At 46.2% G+C, this 21447-nt stretch overlaps 1 protein-coding gene and 1 pseudogene across 2 annotated transcripts in view; one reads left to right on the forward strand and one right to left on the reverse strand.

The window, feature by feature from the left end:
* RAI14 (retinoic acid induced 14) overlaps positions 1 to 21120 on the reverse strand; it is a 144304-nt gene extending 123184 nt beyond the window's left edge. Inside the window, exon 1 of one of the 2 annotated variants that reach the window (XM_045787217.2) lies at positions 20956 to 21120. The gene's annotated coding sequence lies outside the window, so the exon portion shown is untranslated. Of the gene's footprint in view, positions 1 to 5751; positions 6993 to 20955 lie in introns of those variants that run through there. The other variant, XM_087867944.1, reaches the window with a different exon arrangement.
* LOC148108872 (large ribosomal subunit protein eL31 pseudogene) lies at positions 18963 to 20047 on the forward strand (annotated as a pseudogene).
* Positions 21121 to 21447: the final 327 nt, after the last annotated feature.

A 21447-nucleotide genomic window follows, 5' to 3' on the forward strand; every position in this document is an offset into this window, starting at 1 on the left:
GGTCTGGGTGTGAGATAGCTGGGTGGTCCACGGGTACAATTTCCAGATGATAGAGATAGGAGTCAAGGGTAAAGAGGTACTGGAAACCTACAGAATAGTAATTTTAGAAACAAGAACTATAGCTGAGGGGTAATTAAAGTTAGTAATAGGTCACTGTTTTCCTGGTATTCACAGAAGAATCTAACATCTGGAAGCCATGACGAATGGGAAGCAAATTATCCCTGACATGATGCTGGGTTCTGTGTGCCCCAGCATCTTCTCTTCCCCAAGAAAACCCATGAGGAAATCAGGGACTTGCCTTCCTTGGGTCCGCTGGAATCTCACAGCTCCAATTCCCAAATCCAAATTTCCAAAGCCCAGATTGGGCTACAGCCTATCCTGAGGACAAGTGACATCTATCAGTAAATCTAGGCTACACTGATAGCAGTCCTTCGACAAGTCACTTAAGACAACTTAGTTGGAAAGAGCAGCAGTGAAGGTGAATTAGCTGTGCTCCAGCCTAAACTGGATGGTACAGAAAGAGGGTGAAGGGTTATACATACATGGGAAAAGTTGTAAGGACTCCCATTTCAAAAATAAAGCACATCTATCCACTGAGCAGAAATATTAGTTTACTAATATTTGCCTGCTGAATCCAGAAGAAGTCACTTGGGGTGCCTAGGTGGCTCAGTTATGCATCCGACATTTGATTCCAGGTCAGCTCATGATCTCAGGGTCGTGAGATCGAGCCCCACGATGGGCTCCATGCTCAGTGGGGAGTGTGCTTGAAGAGTCTCTCCCTCTGCCCCTCCCCCTGCTTTCGTGCTCTCTCTAAAATAAATAATAAAATCTTTAAAAGAAAAAAAGACCTAGTAAGTCACTGAAACATGGCTCCCATTGCTGGTCACCAGTCATCATGTGACAACAAGTCAACTGGTAAGGACGGAACAGTGCAGAGATTCATGACCTTGTTGCCCTCTCATCTGAAAGGCCAAATCCAAAAAACAGGGTTTATTAACCCATTTTCCCTTTAAAAATAACATAACTCTCAATCAAAGCTAAGCATGAGCTACCTCTATTGGCTATAATTCTAGCCTGACTCAAAAAACCTTGAAATTAGCCTGTATAGCTTTATTATGAAAGTTAGACTTGAGTATTAAAAATAACTTATAACAAATACGGGGTTTTCTTTGAGGAGATGAAATCTTCTAAATCTATTGTCGTGATGGTTCCATAACCTGTGAACGTACCAAAACTATTACACTTCAAGAGGGTAAACTGAAAAGCACATAAGTTATAGCTCAACAAAGCTCCATTTATATATATACACACATGATCTCCACTACCTTCTCTAATCCTTAGAGTTAGGAAAATTCCAGGCTAGAAATCTCTGGACCAAACTGAAAAAGAACTTCAAAGGAACAAAGGTTAGCAAGCGATGACCTTAACGCTAAAATGGGGTTGCTCCTCGATTTTCTTTATTTAGCTATTTCCCTACCACAACCCATCCAACTGACGTGGTTAGAAAGAAGCTCCTCGATCTTCAAATGACGCCCACTCCCACCCACTCCCAGCCCCACGTGTGACCCAAGGATGATTTCATGAGGCGACGTTGCCCATTCTGTCGGCACAGGAGCGTCCTCTTGGACAGCCAGGTATTCCGAATCCGTAATCGGAAGTGGAGCTCGGAAATCTGGTTTTTGTTTTTTGTTTTTTACTGCTTGAGTGGTTTGGATGCTCAACTCGACTGGAAAAACGCTGTTCTAGACTCAGTGATATTAGGCCTACAATTGACACTTTGACTAGAGACACTGTCCAAGTAGGTATGATAGACCATGACCGTCAAGCATCAGATGTGTTTGAATCTTTCACAGTACGGGGGGGGGGGGGGACCCCTCCACACTTGAAATTCCAGAAGAGCAACTAGCTGGCTCCCCATGGCCACTAGGAGCAATACTAACTCACAGAGGCAAATGGCCGCTGTACACACGTGTACATTCGCCTCCATCACGAGAATACATCAGTGTCCGAGAAGGCAGGGGTTTACTATCAGTCCCCCCGAATCACTGCAGCGATTAAAGGAGTGGAATGAAAAACATGTCCATTGAACAAATGTAAGGAACTAACATTAAAATACTTCTCTCCTCGCCAGCACCTACCTCTGCTCCCTCAAGTGCTTGTTTCCTCAGACAATCATCTCTCTGCAACAAAAATGGAATTTTAACCAGAAGCTGTATAAACATTCAATTCTCTCAACCTGGCAAAACAAATTCATTCTGTAAAAGGTCTCTCCAGGTCAACTTTCCCAATAAGTTGACCCTGACAACACAGCACCCCCTGCCACCCAAACTGCTCCCCGGGTCAGAAGCTGCTTGACGTCTCTCCTGTGCCTACGACTTTGTCATGGCTTCTGGAATGAAGAACATCAAATGGGAACCAGAGGCCAGTAAGTACTGCTCCCTCCTCCCCTGATTTCATCCACTGCAGATGCGTGCTTATCTCAGTAAGACAGAATGGGAAACACACATTTCAGGTAGAAGTCTCCGCAGACACCGTGGAGGGTTCGAAACCAACCAAGGGTAGGACATCTAATCATGAGGTGTCAAATACTGCAGGAATGCAGAGTGGAAATCATTGAAGGCAGGGAAAAATCAGACAAGTCTTCATAACAAGGGTAGGGGTGTAACTGGCCTTAAGGAAACTCAGATTTGGGCAAGCTGATGAGGAAAGGGTATCTTGCTTTCCCACAAGATGGGGCACAGGCCTCGTAGATTTGCAAAGGTCAGACACTGGTCCAATCTCTGTAAGCAGTCCTATAAGCTTCTCTCAGGGGGCTGAGAAGATGTGGTGGGAATCACTATATGGCTCCTTCCAAAGAAAGATCTTCCCCCAGTCTCCACACACTCTGACCCTTTCACAACCTGCACGTGAGTGAGAGATTCAAGAGTCCTGTTACCAGTTTTCGGCAATTTAAAACTGTGCATCTCAGGCTGCTTGCTTACTTCGGGATGAAGGATTTTCAGGGTAGGATTTTCATTTTGCTTATACTCAGTCACTGGCCATCAGCAGACAATCAATAGATGTTTCATGAATGAATGTGTAGAACAAAGATATGGGTTAGGTGCCTAAATAGCCATTAGACTTCACCTTTGACCTCAGCAAAGTCCTCTTTGGTCCCAAATGCGCTGCGTTAGCTGCACTGGGATCTGAGTGAAAGCAATAGGATTCGATTTCACCATGTACACACAAAAGCACTAAGGTTAAAAAAAAAAAAAAAAAAAAAAAAGGAAAGAAAAGAAAAAACCACCTCATTTGGTCAATGAAGTCTTACCAGATTGCCCCTTTTCAAACGGTCCTGCCTGCCCTCTGCTCTGGGCTGTACTCTCACGCAGCACCTCCCCAACCCCATGCTGAGCTTAGCCCAGAGCACCACCCACTTTGAATAATGGAATGTAATAGTCGGCAGAGAACAAGGACCACCAGATAGAAGCCCGGGGGCCAGTGCTCAGGACAGAGATCTTACCAGGCTGCTAAGAGAGCTAAGGGGCAGGCCGCGGGTTCTCCCAAATCAACACGCCTGCTCTGTTACTTTGCACGACATTCTACCACTTCCAGTCAAAGAGCCGCTCGGGAAGGAAAAAGTCCATCTTAAATCCGTCTAAACCCTTCAATTCGAGCCTCGGCAAGACTCCCCAGGGTCAACACTCGAAGTTCACCACGGCTGAACAAATGAACAGTGAATGAATGAATGGGCACTAAGCGCTAAATTGGAAACACAAAGATAACAAACGAGATTTCATTCCAAAGTAAGTGGCCAGCACCAGAGGCAGATTTTCAGAGCATTTAGCTCAAAACGGGTAACAGAACTCCTGAACCCCTTCCATGGAGAGTCTAAGAGGGTCAGGGTGGATGGAGACTGGGAGGATCTCCCCCCACCACGCCCACCCCACCCCCCAGTTTTACCACTGCAACCCTGGGAGTTACACAAGGCGACAGCGAGATGCCAGGAGAAAGTGAGGAGAGAGAGATTTTTTCTCTGAAAACGTATTTGAACTTATTATTATGTAAACTAGGCTAAGTTCTAAATTCTAAATTCTAAATTCAGACTATTTAGCAGGGGTGAAGGGTGGGTGAAATGGCTGCAGGGGATCATGAGGTCAAACTGGGGTCAAACTTCCAGTCACAAAAGAAGTGGTGGGGATGTAAGGTACAGCATGGTCACTCTGGTTAGTAACACCATACTGTGTATTTGAAAGTCGCTAAGAAAGTAGATCTTAAAAGCTCTCATCACAAGAAAAAACATCTTGTAACTATGCATGGTGACGGATGCCAACTAGACTTACGGTGGGGACCATTTTGCAATGTATACAAATATCGAATCATTACCCTGTACACCTGAAACTAGTATTATGATGTATGTCAATTATACCTCAATTTTTAAAAAGGTCATTTAGCAGTTGAAATTGCAGTATTTTTTTTTTTAATAATGATTTTTTATTATGTTAGTCACCATACAGTACATCCCCGGTTTTCGATGTAAGGCTCGATGATTCATTAGTTGTGAATAACACCCTGAAATTGCAGTATTTTTTAAATTGAAGTCTTACATTTCATCCAGAGGCAAGGGACATACTAACTTTAATGAATAAAATTTAGAGTGGGATAGTGAAGAAAGCCGCCTTACGATTACATCTCAGGAGGCTTATTTATTCAGCAAACCAGATACGTATCAATAAATAAATGAATGAGGAAATAAGCAACTTCTACCGGGCATTAATTATGGGCTGGGTGCTTTTATATGTCATCTTCTTTATGAACTAAGGTGCAGCTTGTTAAAAGATTACCCAGATGATAAGAAAGGGAAAAGTTTCGGGGGAAAAAAGACATGAGCAATAGTTTCGTCTTGGCAGTGAATCCTTTCTAAAATACACTAATACCTCACTTTTCCCCCCCAAGAAAATAAATGACCACATTCTTTTTAAACTATAAATGTCATTCAGATTTTGTATCCTAATAATCACGTGGTAAAACTCTCTTGAGAACATTAATCTCCCTCAATATAGTCACAACTCGCCTTTATCCAGAGGATGACACTTCTCTTGAGACACAAACACACCATTCTTTTTTAAAAGTAAAACCTGCCATCAACCATAACCGACCTAGGTGCATGAATCAGTCAGGGCCAGCAGCACTGATGCAAAATTGGCCAGGGTTCCGGCAACATGACTGTCTGGTTGGCCAAATCTGCTACTCCCATGCTCCAGCAAGCCCACCCAAAGAAAAGCCCCAAAGTCACCTCATACCCTAAATCCACCCAATTTAAAAAGCACAGGCTTAATTAATCAAGACAAACTACTTCTGGAATACAAAAATCATTCTAGGACAAAGAAACTCCGTGTGATTATCCCTCACGTTGAGATTATTTTTAGATCTCTAAAATGCCCTTCCTTTTCTACGTTCCTAAATCTTTGATGTCGATGTCAACAGCACCATCTAAACATACAACTATGTTCATCTTCCCAGAGAAAAAGCTGCCCTGCCTTAGCTAATAATCAACCCCAAGTGGTAAGGCACATATGCTAGGCACCTTGGCTGCTTCCTCCCACTCCATTCCTTGGGCTTCACTCACCTTGAAACCCAAAAGAATGGATCAAGTTTAAAAATACAGGTCCAATCTTCAAACATTAGTGGTGAAAATATAAAACGTGGAAAGGAAAAAGTCACTGCGGAAAGCAGTTTGGCGGTTTCTTACGAAGTTAAATATAAACTTACCACACAACCCAGCAATTCCACTCCTACTTGATCTTGCCAAGAGAAAGGAAGACATATGTCCACACAAAGAGTTGTACACAAATGTTGATAGCAGCAGTATTCATACTTGCGGAAAAGCGGGAACTACTGAAACAGCCATCGGCTAGGTAAACAAAACATCCTTCCAAAACACGATGGAATACTACCCAGTACTAAAAAGGAACGAATTATCAGTACACGTTGCGACATGGAAGAAACTCAAAACCGCCGTGCTAAGGGAAGGTCAGACATAAAAGATCACATGTCGTAAGATTCCATTGGCAGGACGTGTCTAAAAAAGGCCACTTTATAGAGACAAAGTAGATTAGTGATCGTCTAGGTCTGGAAGTGGTAACAGAGACTGCAGATGGCCATGAGGGGTCTCTGGGGGGAGGGAAGTGGTTTTAAACTGGATTGTGGTCATGACTGTACAACTATACGTTGCCAAACATCATTAAACTGTGGACCAAAATTGGTCAATTTTATGAAATATACTCATGCCTCAATGAAGCGATGTTTGAAGATGTCAAATACAAAACGAGAAAAGGAGGGCCATCTGTAAACTTAAATAGTGACAAATGTCCTTAGGGGAATTGAGAAGGTAGCTTCCATTTACAGTTATATTTAATTTGTGTTTTTACTCTAGAAAGACTTACTTGTCAAACATTGGCTTACCACCTATTTCATTGGTTCTTTGACTTGGTTTCGGGATGACTCGGACTTCCCACGTTCTGGAATGTTGGAAATGTCATTGTAGTGATCACAATGGCTCTGTTTGGCTGCTGAATTTCTATACCCATACAACCAGTGTCTCAAATACTTTCCAGAATAAGGGGAAAATACATTAATCACAGATTCCATGAAGTCTGATGGCCTCGGAGCAGGAGTAGAGGGTAGTTGGAGAGCACAGAATTATTTCTGCTGCCCCAACTGTCATGTTTGGACAACACTTGAACACCATGCATTCAAAAAACCATATTTCGGCAGCTCTTTCTGCCCATGGGTCCCGTTCCCACGCTTTCAAAAACAAAAACAAAACAAAAACAAAAACAAAAAAAACACCTTTTGCACCGAAAAGCATGTTTCTAGAGGGGCTGCCCGCTCATGCAAAGGCAGGGCTCTTCATTTCCTTCGACATAACGGCGTTACCTTACAGGCTGAGATGGACCTACAATCCTCGGTGGCCTGCCTTCTTCTGATAACCGCACCCCACTTCCTTTAGAAATACTGCCCCTCCAACCAGGCTGTATTCTGGCCATAGCTGTTCCCTGAGGGATGGGAATGTGTCTCCCGCAGGGCTAGTGGGAGACTCCCCCTGGGATTTTCAGGAGGAGGGAAGATGAAGAGGAAAGGGGAGGAAGAGAAGAGAGAAGAAAAGGAAGGGGGGAATGGAAGGGGTGAGAGGAAGAGAAGGAGGGAAACACCTTCCTCTCTGGTGGAGAAACGGGGAAAGGTGAGCCTGGCAGCCATCCCAGCCCTGTGCAGAGAGCTGGCTGGAGAAAAGGAACGAAGGACGCTCCTGGATCCTCAGGGATCCCTGAGGTCCTGCAGGGGCCACACCCTTTTGGCAGAGGATCTGGGGTCCCAGACACTCCTCTTCCAGCCCAAGCTGGGTGTCTGTCACATGCCACCTAAGAGCACTGACAATCTTTCTCACCTCCTGGACCTTCCTTAGGCTGTCATCTTAGATGCCCCCAGTAAAAGGGGGCCTAGAACTTCAACAGTCCTGTGGTGACCTGCACTTCTGTCTGGTCAGCTCATTTCTGAAGCCAGCAGCTAAATTCACTTCAAGGACCTACAGAAGTGAAACACACTCTTTGGAGTCTAATTGGCTGAACACAACAGATGACCTACACCATGTCCCCCCTCGAGCCCCTCGGTAAGGAAGAGCATTTTTATATTTCATTTAGTGATCGGTTGCTCCCTGGTCTGTTCTGCCTCAGGCAGCAGGCCCTGGCCCACCCCCAGCCCACGTGCTCCCCCTCCACTCTTCACCTCTCCCATTACAGTCACCCCCAGAAGACCTCCGCAGCCAGCCCAGTGTGAGTCTTCTGGGCTATCTCCACTCCGAGAGCATGCGCTGCTCTTGGACTCTCCTACAGGAACCAGCCAACAATGACAAGAATCACCATGACCTGGGAATGCAGAGCGTTAAACTATTTTAAAACCCTCATGAAATAAAAGCCACTGCAGACGGACCCCACGCTGCCAATGAGGTAGACCTTACCTCCTCTGCTCCCCAGGAGACTGGGGTCCACGGAACTGAGGGGGATCTCGGGAGGGAGACAAGGAAGCCGCTCACTGAGCTGAGGCTAAGGATGAATAAGGAAAACCTTCAGGATAGGAGGGAACAAGGGGAGAGGAGCAGACAATGGGGAAGCTGCCCTGGGTAAGGGGTGCAGGGCTGGGGCTCAGCTGGACCAGGAGACCTCAAGGCCCAAGGATAATCCTCCAGGCAGTTAATCCTTGAATACCGAAGACATGACATGCAAACATGCTGTCACTCATCCTAATTTATTCTAAACAAGACACCTGCAAGAGGCGGCGAACACAGTGGCTCAATCAAGGCGCCATACCCCAGGGGCTATGCCAGCCTGGATCTGTCCCACTACGGCTCTGGCAGGGTGCGTGGAAAAGCCTTTCCAATCTTCTTCCGTCAGCAGCCCCAACCTGCTCCATGCCTGTGCCATATGGGGGCCCCAGAACCTCCTGCCTAGTGAAGACAAACTCCTATTAACTGAAAGCGATACCCTGAACCTCTTATCTTTCCATTTCCAACCCCCTTCTGTGTTTAGGGATAAGAAGCAAACAGCATTCACGTGAAAGATGGGAATGCTTTCCATTAACAGTATCGAAGATTAAACACGTTCCCCCCCCCATGCCCCACACATTCACAAACCCACATACCTTGTACGTGATGCTAGGAGGGTTCACGGAGTGCAAATATCATGGCTATGCAAGAACTTGCACTTTAAGGAGAAAAAATAAGAAACCTATACTGTCTTATTTGCTCATATGCACTGAACAGCAACTATGGGCCAAGTACACAGGGGACAGAGAAATGGGACTCATACACAATCCCGCCTATGAGAGAGAGAAAGGAGATCTATGTAGATCAGTGCACTTGCACACAAGCAGAGAGATACAGATTTGTCAACCCAAACCACAAATGCCCATTGTATCACGTGTAATCGGTTTTTGATAAAGCTATTCTATTTCTCTAAAGAAATGCTGAACGCTAAGGACAAAATCCCGGATAACTGGGTAAAGACACAGGGAAGCTTCAGTGTGTTTCCTGAGGGCATTCCCCGTGTCAGGTGGCGCTAGGGTCACAGGACCCACGAAGTGACATATTGTTTGGACCAGTGCCATCCAATACATGTGGCTCCTGAGCATCTGAAACGTGACTGGTGCACACTGGTGTGTGCTCTAAGTGGGAAACACAGAACGGATTTCAGAGACTTACTCTGCACAAAGAATGTCAACGATATCATTAAGAAGTTTCATGCTGAATACGTACTGATAATATTCTGGATACACTAGGTAAAATCAAATATATCATTACAATTAATTTCATTTCTTTTGCTATGAGAAAAGCGAAGGTGACCTATGTGGCTCGTATTTGTGGCTTGCTCATGTATCTATCAGGCACTGAGGATTTAGGTTTTCCCTTCAAAGACTGTGATGAGAACATGCATTTAGCCATAACAGCACCTTGGTGTTACTATGAACAAGGCAAGCATAAAATGAAGCAGAAACTGTATATGTCACCATGTCATCATGTTTAATGTTCACTTAATATCATAAAATCCTACAACTCAGATCTAGGAAATACTCTAAGTTCATGATAAAGAAAGTTGTGATTTAAAAGATTCACTCTGCCACATGCAGAAGACGGAAAGATGAACCAACAACTTCATATCACTCAAGACTGACAGACTCCTAGGCAAACTCGACCAGTGCTCTGGTCTAGATTTTTCTGGTCTAGGTTTTTTGCCAGCGACAGCTGGAAGATTTTCGGAGCATTCACCAGGGGATTTAACTCGCTCATCAGTTCATTCCGAGGGCCGTCGTCTTCGTTGAAACCACAATTTTGCTGCTCTGTGCCTGGATTAGGACTGACACCTGACGAGTTGTGTGGAGAGAGTGAGGAACTTGTTAATGCAATCGGGAATAAGACTGGTCATTACAAAAGGAAAAATATCTTCACCTTGTCCATATTACCTGGTGATGGAATAACAGAAGGACGAAATGAAGCAGTGAAGATACAGGGAAACACCGTAAACGAAACAGAAGATGCCAGGCAGACGTGTCACTGTGAAAGACAGGGCAACCCCTCTTTATTCCCACGGGTTACAAGGGCAGTTATAATCCTACTGGCCAGTCTCTCAGCACTTCTTTAAAGGCAGGCTGATAAGGGACGTGGTGACATGAGCGAGTATAGTAACAGCCACAATAGCTCCCATTTACTTAAATGATGACTTTGTAAAAAAATTTTTTTTAAAGATTTTATTTATTTATTTGACAGAGACAGACAGCCAGCGAGAGAGGGAACACAAGCAGGGGGAGTGGGAGAGGAAGAAGCAGGCTCCTAGTGGAGGAGCCTGATGTGGGGCTCGATCCCATAACGCCAGGATCACGCCCTGAGCCGAAGGCAGACGCTCAACCGCTGTGCCACCCAGGTGCCCCAAAATTTTCTTTTACTTCGCAATTTTTTAAATTTTTATTTTCTTTTTTTTTTTTTTTTTTTTTACCATTTCATTATAAATGAGTCTTTTCTCATTTACTGCTTCTACCCCTTCGGAATTAGATGCTATTGTCATTATTGCCGGTTTCCAGATTAGGAAACTGCAGCCCAGAAACTTTATTTGGCCAAAGTGGCACAATTTATAAATGGAGGCTGGATTTCAACTCGGGCTTCCGAGCCCAAAACAGGACACTGGGCTGCCCATTAAATGCAACACTAGTAAATAATAACAATTAAAACAAAAAAAGTCTGGCCAACAGACAACCTTGTTACTACCTAAAAATTTAGTTGCCTGTAAAGATGGAACCATTCTCCGATCTGCTGCGGGCACACACAAAGCTCCTTCTAAGACGCCTGAATGGACCGCCATGAAAAAGGCATTCTTCTGGCCCTTGGCCCTCACTCACACACCCCTGCCTCATTCCAAGGGAGGGCAGCAGTTTTCTTTCTTTGTCCTTTTAATTTTTTTTTAAAAGATTTTATTTATTTATTCGACAGAGATAGAGACAGCCAGCGAGAGAGGGAACACAAGCAGGGGGAGTGGGAGAGGAAGAAGCAGGCTCATAGCGGAGGAGCCTGATGTGGGGCTCGATCCCATAATGCCAGAATCACGCTCTGAGCCGAAGGCAGACGCTTAACCGCTGTGCCACCCAGGCGCCCCTGTCCTTTTAATTTGCTGAGCCTACGCGTGACAATTACATTGAAGGAACTCACCAGTCAAAAAATCCTTTTCCATACAGCTTTGCTAAAGATACCAAGTCAGTAACAGACAAGTTGTAAAGATGCCTACAGACCAGCAAAGGGGCTATTTTTATCCTCAGCTGAGCTGGTAAACTACAGATTGGGGTGGAGGTTTCCATGTTTTGGCAACAATCTGGAAAAGCAGAACTTCCCTTAGATGCTTAGATGCTTCCCTAGGATTAGATCATTTCTGCTCCTGAAGAAATGACTCTAATATCCTGTGTAACAGCTCTTGCCAAGCTATAAAAAATGAAATCTTGCAATTCTTCAGAATTAAAAGCACCACTATTATCACAAAAGCGGACTCCTAAAACCCACCGGCCAACCAGACAGGAAGGAGGCAGGCAGTACAGGTGCTGTTTGTTCTGCGAGCACAAGCCAGGAACCCCCGGGGCCGCCGGCCACCACCACCTAAGCCCGAAGCAGATCTCACCAGGATAGGGTGAGCCGCTGGCTCTGTTTCCCCTTGCCACCTCGGATATAAACACCCACTTGCCATGTAATGAGAATCAAATGCGCTTTGTTCCAAGGGGTAGGCACTTAAAATAATCAGGGGCTGTTTAAAGAAAAGGAAGAAAGCAAGCTTGTCGCCGAACAAGACACAAACAGTAACACAGCCGTCAACAGATTGGCCAGGAGACAGGCGGGGATAGGAGTGGTTTTGAGGAGATCTCGCTTTCTGGCTTCCGGAGGCTCTGGAGGGAAAGGACAGAAAAAGTAAACAAAGGGCACACCACACGTGGTATAAAGTGGCACGGCACAGAAAGAATCTAATTATGGAGAATGTGGTCAATATTGCTGAATGGATGTATAGAGGAGGCCAGTAGCAGAAATGAGTTTTTCCTTTAGAAGATCTCCTAGGAAATCCCGAATGGTATACCGAGATTGCTGATAGTTTCTCTGCCTATAGTTTAAATAGGTTTTTTTTTCCAATTAAAAAAAAGCTCATAGGAAAGAAATGTGAAACCTTTTTTAATCAGGAGAGAGAAAGGATATAGCTTCTTGCCCCTGCCCCCAGATCTAAGCTTACAAAAACAAAGATCCACGAAGGTTAAGAGCATTCGAAGCAACTCGCTCCCATGATGAATGTGGACTGGCGGCGGCGGGGGGGGGGGGGGGGGGGTGGTGAAATAAGAGATTGGAGAGAATGGTAGAGAAAGGTAGAATGCAGGACCTCAGGGCCCCTTCAATGCCTCCTTGGGCCCCAGCGTGTGTGTGCGTGTGTGTCTGGGCCCTAGCTTGTATTTTAATTTTGACTGCCTTTTGACCCGGGGGGTGGGGGGAGGCACCTACTGTCCATGAACCTTTGGCTTGCATGTTCCTGCATCCTCCGGGTAGCTGGGAAGAGACCATTCCAAGCAGTGAATGACTACAGGTCATGACCATCCTTGGCAAGTTAATGCTCTTTCATTTTTAGAAAATGATCAATCACCAACGTGTCAACTTTCATAGGAGATGGTCAAATTACATGAGCAGTCTTGTCCGATTAAGAGACTCAGCACAGAAGTTAAGTCACTGCCAAAGCTTGACAAATATTTGTTCATGTGATTCTTGCTCGGCAGCATATGCTAAGAGACGGGGTTCTGGTCCCTTCTGACCTTCATGTCCCTGCTCAATGCCATCTGCCTGAACTGGGATTCCCCACTGGTCTCCAACCCAGCTTATCCAAGTCTGCACCAGTCTTCTTTGTGGACCTTAACCGGAATCAGCTACATGTAGGACTCTCAAGGTCACAGTCTACCTTGGAGAGACACAGAAAAGGACACTGAGAAGCCCGGTGCTAGAGCAGCCAGACTGGAGGTTTATCTAGCTCTGCCGCTTACTGTGTTACTAAGGGGTCATTCCCCTTCCCTAGGCCTCAATGCAGCTGTAAAAGGAGTTCCCCCACCACAGTCTGCCTTATACTATAGTGGAATGCAATGCGTTAACCTGGTTAAAACCGTAAGCTCCATGAAGGCACATATCACCTTTCACCTATGGATCTTTAATGCTGTTGCCATCAACACGATTGCTCACAGGAAATGCGACCATGAAGACCGGCCTGGTCCTCCAGAAGGACCTCCTAAGGAACACAGTGCAGAGCAGAGAAGGTCCTCAATTCAATCCAAAGGACTCGTGGAGCTTGCATCACTTGCCCCGTTACAGGCATATACATATCCCTTTGGGCCAGGTTTTTGACTGAAGAGATTGACGATGTCACCTAAGGTGAACAGTGACAGAAGGAGCTCCCTGTGTGTGGCTAACAATGGCAGTATTTCCTCCCACAGAAGGAGGATTTTCTCTGGAAGAGGAGGCTTCCAGCTGAGGGTCAGCTCCCCAACGAGGAAATGTGGCCCTGTCTTTCTCAGGTTTCCTGGAGGCAGCCCCATCAAGCGGGGAGACCAAGATGAGCAGACAGAGAACGTGCTGGGAATATTTCCTCCACTGGACTGAGCAAAGATTTATCCTGTGAGCTTAGGAGTATCGTTAGGTAGGGCCCCGGAATATCTCCATTCCCTACTACGACAGCCAGTAAGAAAACTACTGCCATGGGAAAGCAAAGACAGCGGAGGCCCAACACTAGCCCAACAAATAGGTTGTCCCTGGGGTGAGAAACTCAAGACCCATCCCTAGAATTCATCAGGTCTCTGTGAAATAGTCATACTACCCATCCGCTCATGACTTCTGAACAGCATTCTATTGCATCCAGTAGAAACAGTTCCTAAAAATGGTCCATGGTATGTCAACCGGTTGGCATAGCAACCAGGGACTGGTTTTCCAATTGAGGGTATAATTCTTTTCACTCACGTAGGACTGGTGATCAGATCTGGGATAGTGGCACATGACAGAAAACAGACCCCTTGTAATTGTACTGCTGATCCTTAAGAGGTGGCTATTAAAGGTAAATAGCATAAATTCGATATAATTTTTAGGTCCTTTCAATAGATCTTGGGCTTTTAATCTGGGGAGTCCGAAGAGGTTCATAAATGGGATAACGCAGGGAGTTCCAGCCTCTTGAAACCGACAAAGATTATGAATGTATAGCATCCCGGTACATGAGCAAATTTCTCCCCCAGGAGAAACGGTCCAAATCCTGTATCAGATCTACAAGTGTCCACCTTTGATTCAAGAACATTCAGAAATCACTGCTAAATGGCCTTGCCTGGTTTGCAAAATGGACTCCTCTTGGAGGAAAACACTTCACTCTGTGCTGCCCCAGAGCGAAAGGAAGCTGTAGTCCTGTATTCCTCACCAGTGAGCTCCGCCAGCGTTTCTTTTTCTGGCCGAGTTTCTATCACTGCAGCCAGCAAAACGAACTGGACAGATGTAGTGAGCAGAGTCTACTAGACTGTTGCTATGGCTGTTTTTTTTGTCATTTAGCACTTTAAAAAGAAAAAAATAAAACATTTTGGATTAAACTGAATTCACCTAGAAATCATAAAGAAAAAAAGCAAAGAGAAGCCTGATTTTGCTCCTTGCCAATTACAATACCTAATAGGGGTAAGAAAAGTTGAGTTGCAGTATAAAAAAGTAAATAAACGATTGTGAGGGAAATTGATACAGTAGAGAATGAATTGCTTATGTTAGGTTACTAGGTAATAAACTTTGGTGTTCCCTGTCAACTTAAGGAAAAAAGAAAAAGTATGTTTTCTCCCACTGTACGAGTAAACTTCTTGGACTACAAGCAACTTTCCTCACAATCAGATTCTGAACATTAGGAGAGATGAACAAATCAGGAGGAACTCGGAAGGTTTCCCCTTGCCCAGGGGTGACCAATGGTCATGGTATTTACATAGCAAGACACTGCAAAGCCAGTGAACACCATTCACTACACAAGAAACTGAACTAGATAGCAGGTCTGGTTAGACCAGGTGACCCGCCCCCATAACCGGCTGGAGTAGCCGTCAAAACACAACGTGCAGACTTCTCTGAAGGGTGGACGGGTTTCTCAAATACAAGGGAGATAACTAAGGCGGAGAGATGCTGTCTTTATCCAGGGAAAGAGGACACCTACCTCTTCTGAACTTCGACCTGCATTTTGCTGCTAACTACCTCCACTCCTCTCCTCTGCCTTTGGATCATTAAATTTTAGATTAGGACAGCTAAATACCTAAAGACCTCCAGGGGAGGCTTTATAACGTGTGTGTGTGTGTGTGTGTGTGTGTGTGTGTGAGAGAGAGAGAGAGAGAGAGAGAGAGAGAGAGAGAGAGGGAGATAGATACAGTTAACGTTAATCACCTCCTATGTGACAGATACTCTACCAGACACACGGATAAAAAACTGAAGAATGAGGCAGACTTCCTTCATTCAAATAGAAGAATTTGTTTTGAAACATAGAGTTAAGTCTGTAAAGTTACTTATTAAAATACTGACTAAAAGGACACCTGGGTGACAGAGCCTGTTGGGCACAGGACTGTGTTTCCACTCAGATCCTGATCTCACAGGCTTGAGATCCAGCCCCACCGGGCCCTGCATTTGGTGTGGAGTCTGCTTGGGTTTCTCTGTCCCTCTGCCCCTCCCTGCCCCCGTGCACTTACACGGGCGTGCTCTCTCTCAAATAAATCTTAAAAAAAAAAATAAAACACTAAATTTAGTGATACCCCCATCAATGAGTCTGTGGTCGAAGACTAGTTTTTTGTTCACCATAGACGGCTGGAGTTGGGAAATTGATGGTTGATTAACAATCCTCTTTCATTAAACCACCTGCACTTTTCAGCTCATGGGTGTGATAAACCAAAAAGAAATTTCTAAATCACGTAGCACCTTGATAATAAATAATCGTATGCTTACAGATTTCGGCTTGAAGTTTAACCGTCTCTGGGCCCATAATTGATTTCTTTCAATAGAATTTTATTACAAAGGATACAATGATTGTACTTTTATACACTAGTGATTTTTTTAAGGATACCATCAGTATCATATACCCACACAGTTAATAGGAAAAAGAAACCTAGACTCCTTTTCCCTATCACCCACTTAAAATATACCCAAGAGGCCTTTGATATATTTAGCTTTGTTCTGTCAACTCCTATATTCATCATGCAAGGTAGAGAAAATTCAGTTGGCTTCTAGCAAAATAACACATGATACTAGAACAGTGAATGTCTTTAGTTATATCAGGGATTTTATGATGTGACAATTTTTAAAGTATTTCTAGGGACCCTACTATATACTGCTTGCTTCTGGAGCTTCAGATTAACGTTATTTTCCCACCCCAACCCGCCCCCCCAAAAATCCTCACCATGAACGTACAGTCAGCAAAGACGAGTACACTCTCTGCACACAATTCAGAGAAATCCACTTTCTAGTCTTAGGAATTCAGTGTGGCTGGCATTACTTGAGACCACTGCGGGGCTCTCTGTGCAGAGGCCGTGTGGAATGCAGACGCAGTCTTCCGCATTTAAAATGCTGGAGAACTAAGTTATCGAGAAAAGGAAAGATGGGTGTGCTTCCAAGCATCGTGTTACTTATGGTAGCTTTTTTTTTTTTTTTTGTAATTTCCTTTTTTTGTTTGTTTTTTTAATGATTTTTTTATTATATTATGTTAGTCACCATACAGTACATCCCCGGTTTCCGATGTAAGGCTCGATGGTTCATTAGTTGTGTATAACACCCAGTGCACCATGCAATACGTGCCCTCCTTACTAACTTATGGTAGCTTCTGAATTCAGGTTGAGGTGAGTGTTGGCAGAAAAAATAGAAAGACAAGTACTTTGCAGGATAAATCACATTTAAATAGAGTGCTTTCTTTGTAAGATGTTATGTTTCTCATCCTGATGGAACCTGTGACTACGACCTCTTAGGGGGCTCCGTTACAGCCGCGAAGCCGCCAGCACCATTGAGGACATCCAAAATACACTAGAAGAGAAATTCTAAGTAGAAAAACACACAAAGAGCATAATGTTCATTCGTTCATACATCTGAGTACCTCCTGTTTGTCAGCGTTGTTCTAGGCACAAGGAATACAGCAGTGAGCAAAAGACACAGAATTCCTGTCTTTGCTGAGCTCCTATTCTACTAAGGAGACGAATACAGATCAAAATATGTGGCGAGCAGAAGGTGTTAAGTGCCCTGGAGGAAAAAGCAGAAGAGGGCAGGGCGTGCTGGAAGGGGTAGGGACAGACACCTAAATAAAGCCCTGGGAGACGGAGGGGCACAGCCATACCGATGATGTCGGAGAAGAGTGGTCCAGATGGTGGGACAGCAAATGCGAGGGCCAACGCAGGAATGTACCTGGCAATTTGAAGGAATAAGGAGGAAGCCAAAATGTTGAAATGCCTTAAACTGCTTCCAGATTAAGGGGTTACGATTTTTGTACACATTTTCATAAACTCTTCGAGGAAGCATTTACAAAGGCATGTTCCTGCTCTAACAACTTAATCTCGCCAAACTTGAAGGAACGAGGAAGAGAAGGCTGAGTGGGTGATCCGAGGTTACGCCGCTAGTGATGCCTGGGAAAATACTCCAGAAAAAGTATTTCAAACTCAGTACCACCTTGCCTCGTGCTTCACCTTTATCATTAAGAGGCACTTGTCTAACCCAAGAAAATAAAAATTGTAAAAACAAAATAATCCAACCAACAATCTTAGAACCACAACAACAAAAAAAGGATCAAACTCACTTTTTTCATTCAACAGGTAAGCAAAAGACACCCAATGAACACCCTACATATTTGTTGAGGAATGAAACAATAAATACAGCATTACCTAGACCCCACCTCCCAGCAATGCATGGGCTAGTTGTATAACAGAAACAGGTCTCTGATGCTTGTAAAGCATTGTTATGCTAAAAATAATAAAATAAATAAAATTTTAAAAAGGGAAAACAGATCAACTGTCTCAACTGTCCTTAGCAGAAAAAGTGTAACAGTGAAAAACTGGAAACATTCTAATTTTCTCTTGGCAAAGGAATGACTATACTAGGATTTACTCATACACTGGAATTCTCTGCAGCAGCTAAAGTAAATAAGAGCTACATGTGCCTCAAAACATAGTGACAAAAAATGCAAGCAGAGAGAGAGAGAGTGTGTGTGTGTATATATATATATATATACACACACACATATATATATATGCCTTTTGTGTAGAATATTAAATACAGAGGCTCACAGATATTGCTTAGGGACAGATAATATACCGAAGTACCAAAACATGTTTGGAAACTATGAATACTAACTTCACTTCAGTGGTCACCTGGGGTTGGAGGAAGAGGAGGAGGGAACAGATGAAACACTTCAGCTGCAGTTTATTTTTGGTGGGTGGAGGGAGACATGGAGCAAATATGGAGATATTAGCAACTTTTATTTTTAAATGAGCAATTCTTAAACACAAGTAGTGTCTATTATATATGTGTGAAATATTTCATACTTATTTTTGTTCTGAAAGGAAAAAGGAAGAGTGACAAATTCCCTCCATCATATTCCATTAACTGCAAGCCAAGTTTCCTTAACCTCCAAACCTCAGTTTCACCACCTTTAAAATGTGGGTGACGCTAGGTGCACCTGCCTCAAAGATGCTTTGGAAGTGGCGGCCTAGAGACAGCGCTTCAACTGGTTGCTAGCATGCCCGCATTGAGTCTCCATGGCCCAGCATCCACTCGTTCTATTCAATTTCACAAATAGATTTTTCACAACCCCCCCCCCCAAAAAAAACAACCATAAAACAAGTCTAAGGCATGTAAACGCTCCAACAAATTAATGAAGCCTTTCCAACCAGGGCCCGGCCGAATGGCTCCCTCGAAGAAGAGTAGTGAGAAGAAGAAGGGCCGTTCTGCCATTATCGAGTTAGTGACGAGAGAATACACCATCAACATTCACAAGCGCATCTGTGGGGTGGGTTTCTAGAAGTGTGCCCCTCGGGCACTCAGCGATCCGGAAATTTGCCATGAAGGAGATGGGAGCTCCAGATGTGCGCACTGACACCAGGCTCAACAAAGCTGTCTGGGCCAAAGGAAGAAGTAATGTTCCACACCGTATTCCTGGGCGGTGGGCCAGAAAAACCATACAAGGATGAAGATTCACCAAAGAAGCTCTACACATTGGTTACTACCTATGTACCTGTCGCCACTTTCAAAAATGTACAGTTAATGTGGATAAGAACTAACCGCTGACGGTCAAATAAAGGTATAAAACCACAAAAAAAAAAAATTAATGAAGCATCTCAATGAATGGAGATGAAAAAACCCTGGATAACCCAGCACCAGACCACCTCTCTCAATCCATGTCATACATGCACTGGTTAAAAAAATCATAAGAACTGGATAAATTTCCTCCCATTAAAATCTACGCTCTTACAAAAGCCCAAGGGGGAAAAAAATGACACCAGTTAGGCATCATTAAGAGAAGAAGATCGGATTACATCCATCAGCAATAAAACTCCCAGCCACACCTGTGAACAGGTGGGGGCCAGAGCAATCAAAACCCAGCCTCCCTGCCATACACTAGCTCTTCTCCAACTTTGTTCAAACCACAAGGTGAGGCTCTCCTCTCTTAGATGAGCTTCTGCGACTGATAGACAAACCAGCTCCTCCCCCCGTCAGGCCCTGGCAGTTTTGAGATCACATTCCCCAGAGAATTGGCAACGTTTCCCTATCCCAGCCAGCTTGGTGTTCTCCTCTCCCAGAAGGAAAACGGAGACCCATCCAGATCACCTGTGCGCCTGCGGCCACAGGAAGCTGCTGGTAGTGGTGGGCGGCCTGAAGCCCCAGATATCCCTGACCCCTGGAAATAAAGTTGCGCTGACCTGGGTTCCTTGCAGCAGCGCGAGCCTGGACATACAGCCCAGGCCCCAGCCCCTGGAACATCACTTATGACCCCCATTTCACACTGGTCTCCATCTGTCCAGTCTGCTGCCTCCCTGGGCTCTGAGGGCCCCCTTCACAAAAGGGGAATGTGAGGTCCAAACGCAAAGGAGAGCGTGTACCAGGGGGCGGCAGATGAACCCTAAAAACTGCAGAAACTAAAGCACGGACACAAATGTGCCCGAGCCGGCAGCGAAGGGAAGGGGGGTTAGAGAGGGTACCCACCCACCTGGGCAGAGGTTGGGGTAGACGGCGGGCAGGCGCCCCTCTCCCTAAGTCCCAGCTGCCCCGAGTCTGCCCGAACTCCAGCATCCCACCTCCCCGCCCTCCTCGAAGCTGCGGCGGGGAAAAAGGATACGAATGCACCCCTGGGCCCGCCGAAGGGCTCCCTAGAGCCAGAAAAGGAACAATAGCAGACCCTCGGTCGCCGGAGCCATCCGGAGTTTCCCGCTTGCGCCTCCCTCCCCAGCTCCTCCAAGTTCTGCGCGGAGGCGGCTCGAGCCCAGAAGCCAGGAGCCGGGGGGCGGCGCAGGGCGGGCCAGGCAGGTAGGACAGGGAGCTGACTCCGCGCCCCCCAAGACGCCCGGCCGGGCGGGTCATTCATTCCCGCCCGCGCTCCCTCCGCCGCCCCCGCCCCGCTGCTGCCGGCCTGCGAGTGGCGGGGCGCGGGCAGGAGAAAAGCCCGCTCCCAACTTGGCCGGGTCTTCCCTCTTCCTCGTCTCCCCACATCCTCCTCTCCCTCCGCAGACAGTTGGCGGCCGGCGGCAGACAAGGGAGTGGTGGCGGGACCCTCGCTGCCACCCCGCGAAGCCGCTCCGCCCGGCGCGCCGTCCCTCGCCCGAGCCCCAGACACAAAGGCGGGGCGGCGAGCCGGGACCCCGCTCCGGGGAGCCTCCCGACTCCCGGCGCCGCGCACTTACCCCATCGAGGCGGAGGCTCCCGGGCCCCGCCGGCTGCGCCACTCCGCCCGCCGCTTCCCCAGGAAAACGCGGCCGCCGGGCTCGCTTCCTGCTCGGCTTCCTGCGCCTCGGTCCCTCCTCCTCCCCCCGCTGCGGGGGTCAGTGGGCGCCGCGGCTCCCGGGCTGGGCGGGCGGGGCGGGGGCAGCGGCAGCACCACCACGTGGCCGCCCGACGCCGGCCCCCGCCGACCTGGATCCCGCGGGAGCGAGAAGGGAGGTGCTCGCCTCTCCCCTCCCCTTCCACCCCGCGCGGCCCCAAATTCCGCGAGTCAGGTGACCCGGCCCCGCGCCCGGCCTGTGACCTGCGGGAGGTGCTCGCAACCGCACCGGCGCGGCCGCCACCCCTGAGCCCGCAAGCCTCGGGCGTTCGTGGTTGGCTTTTAGTGCCCAGCGATCGTGGACCTTTCCCCGCGGATGGGTTTCATCATCATCACCTGAAGTTAGTGGGCAACA

This window comes from Ursus americanus, chromosome 15 (assembly GCF_024610735.1).
Source record: "Ursus americanus isolate L20-20 chromosome 15, mUrsAme1.1.p, whole genome shotgun sequence".
Taxonomy (NCBI): Eukaryota; Metazoa; Chordata; class Mammalia; order Carnivora; family Ursidae; genus Ursus; species Ursus americanus.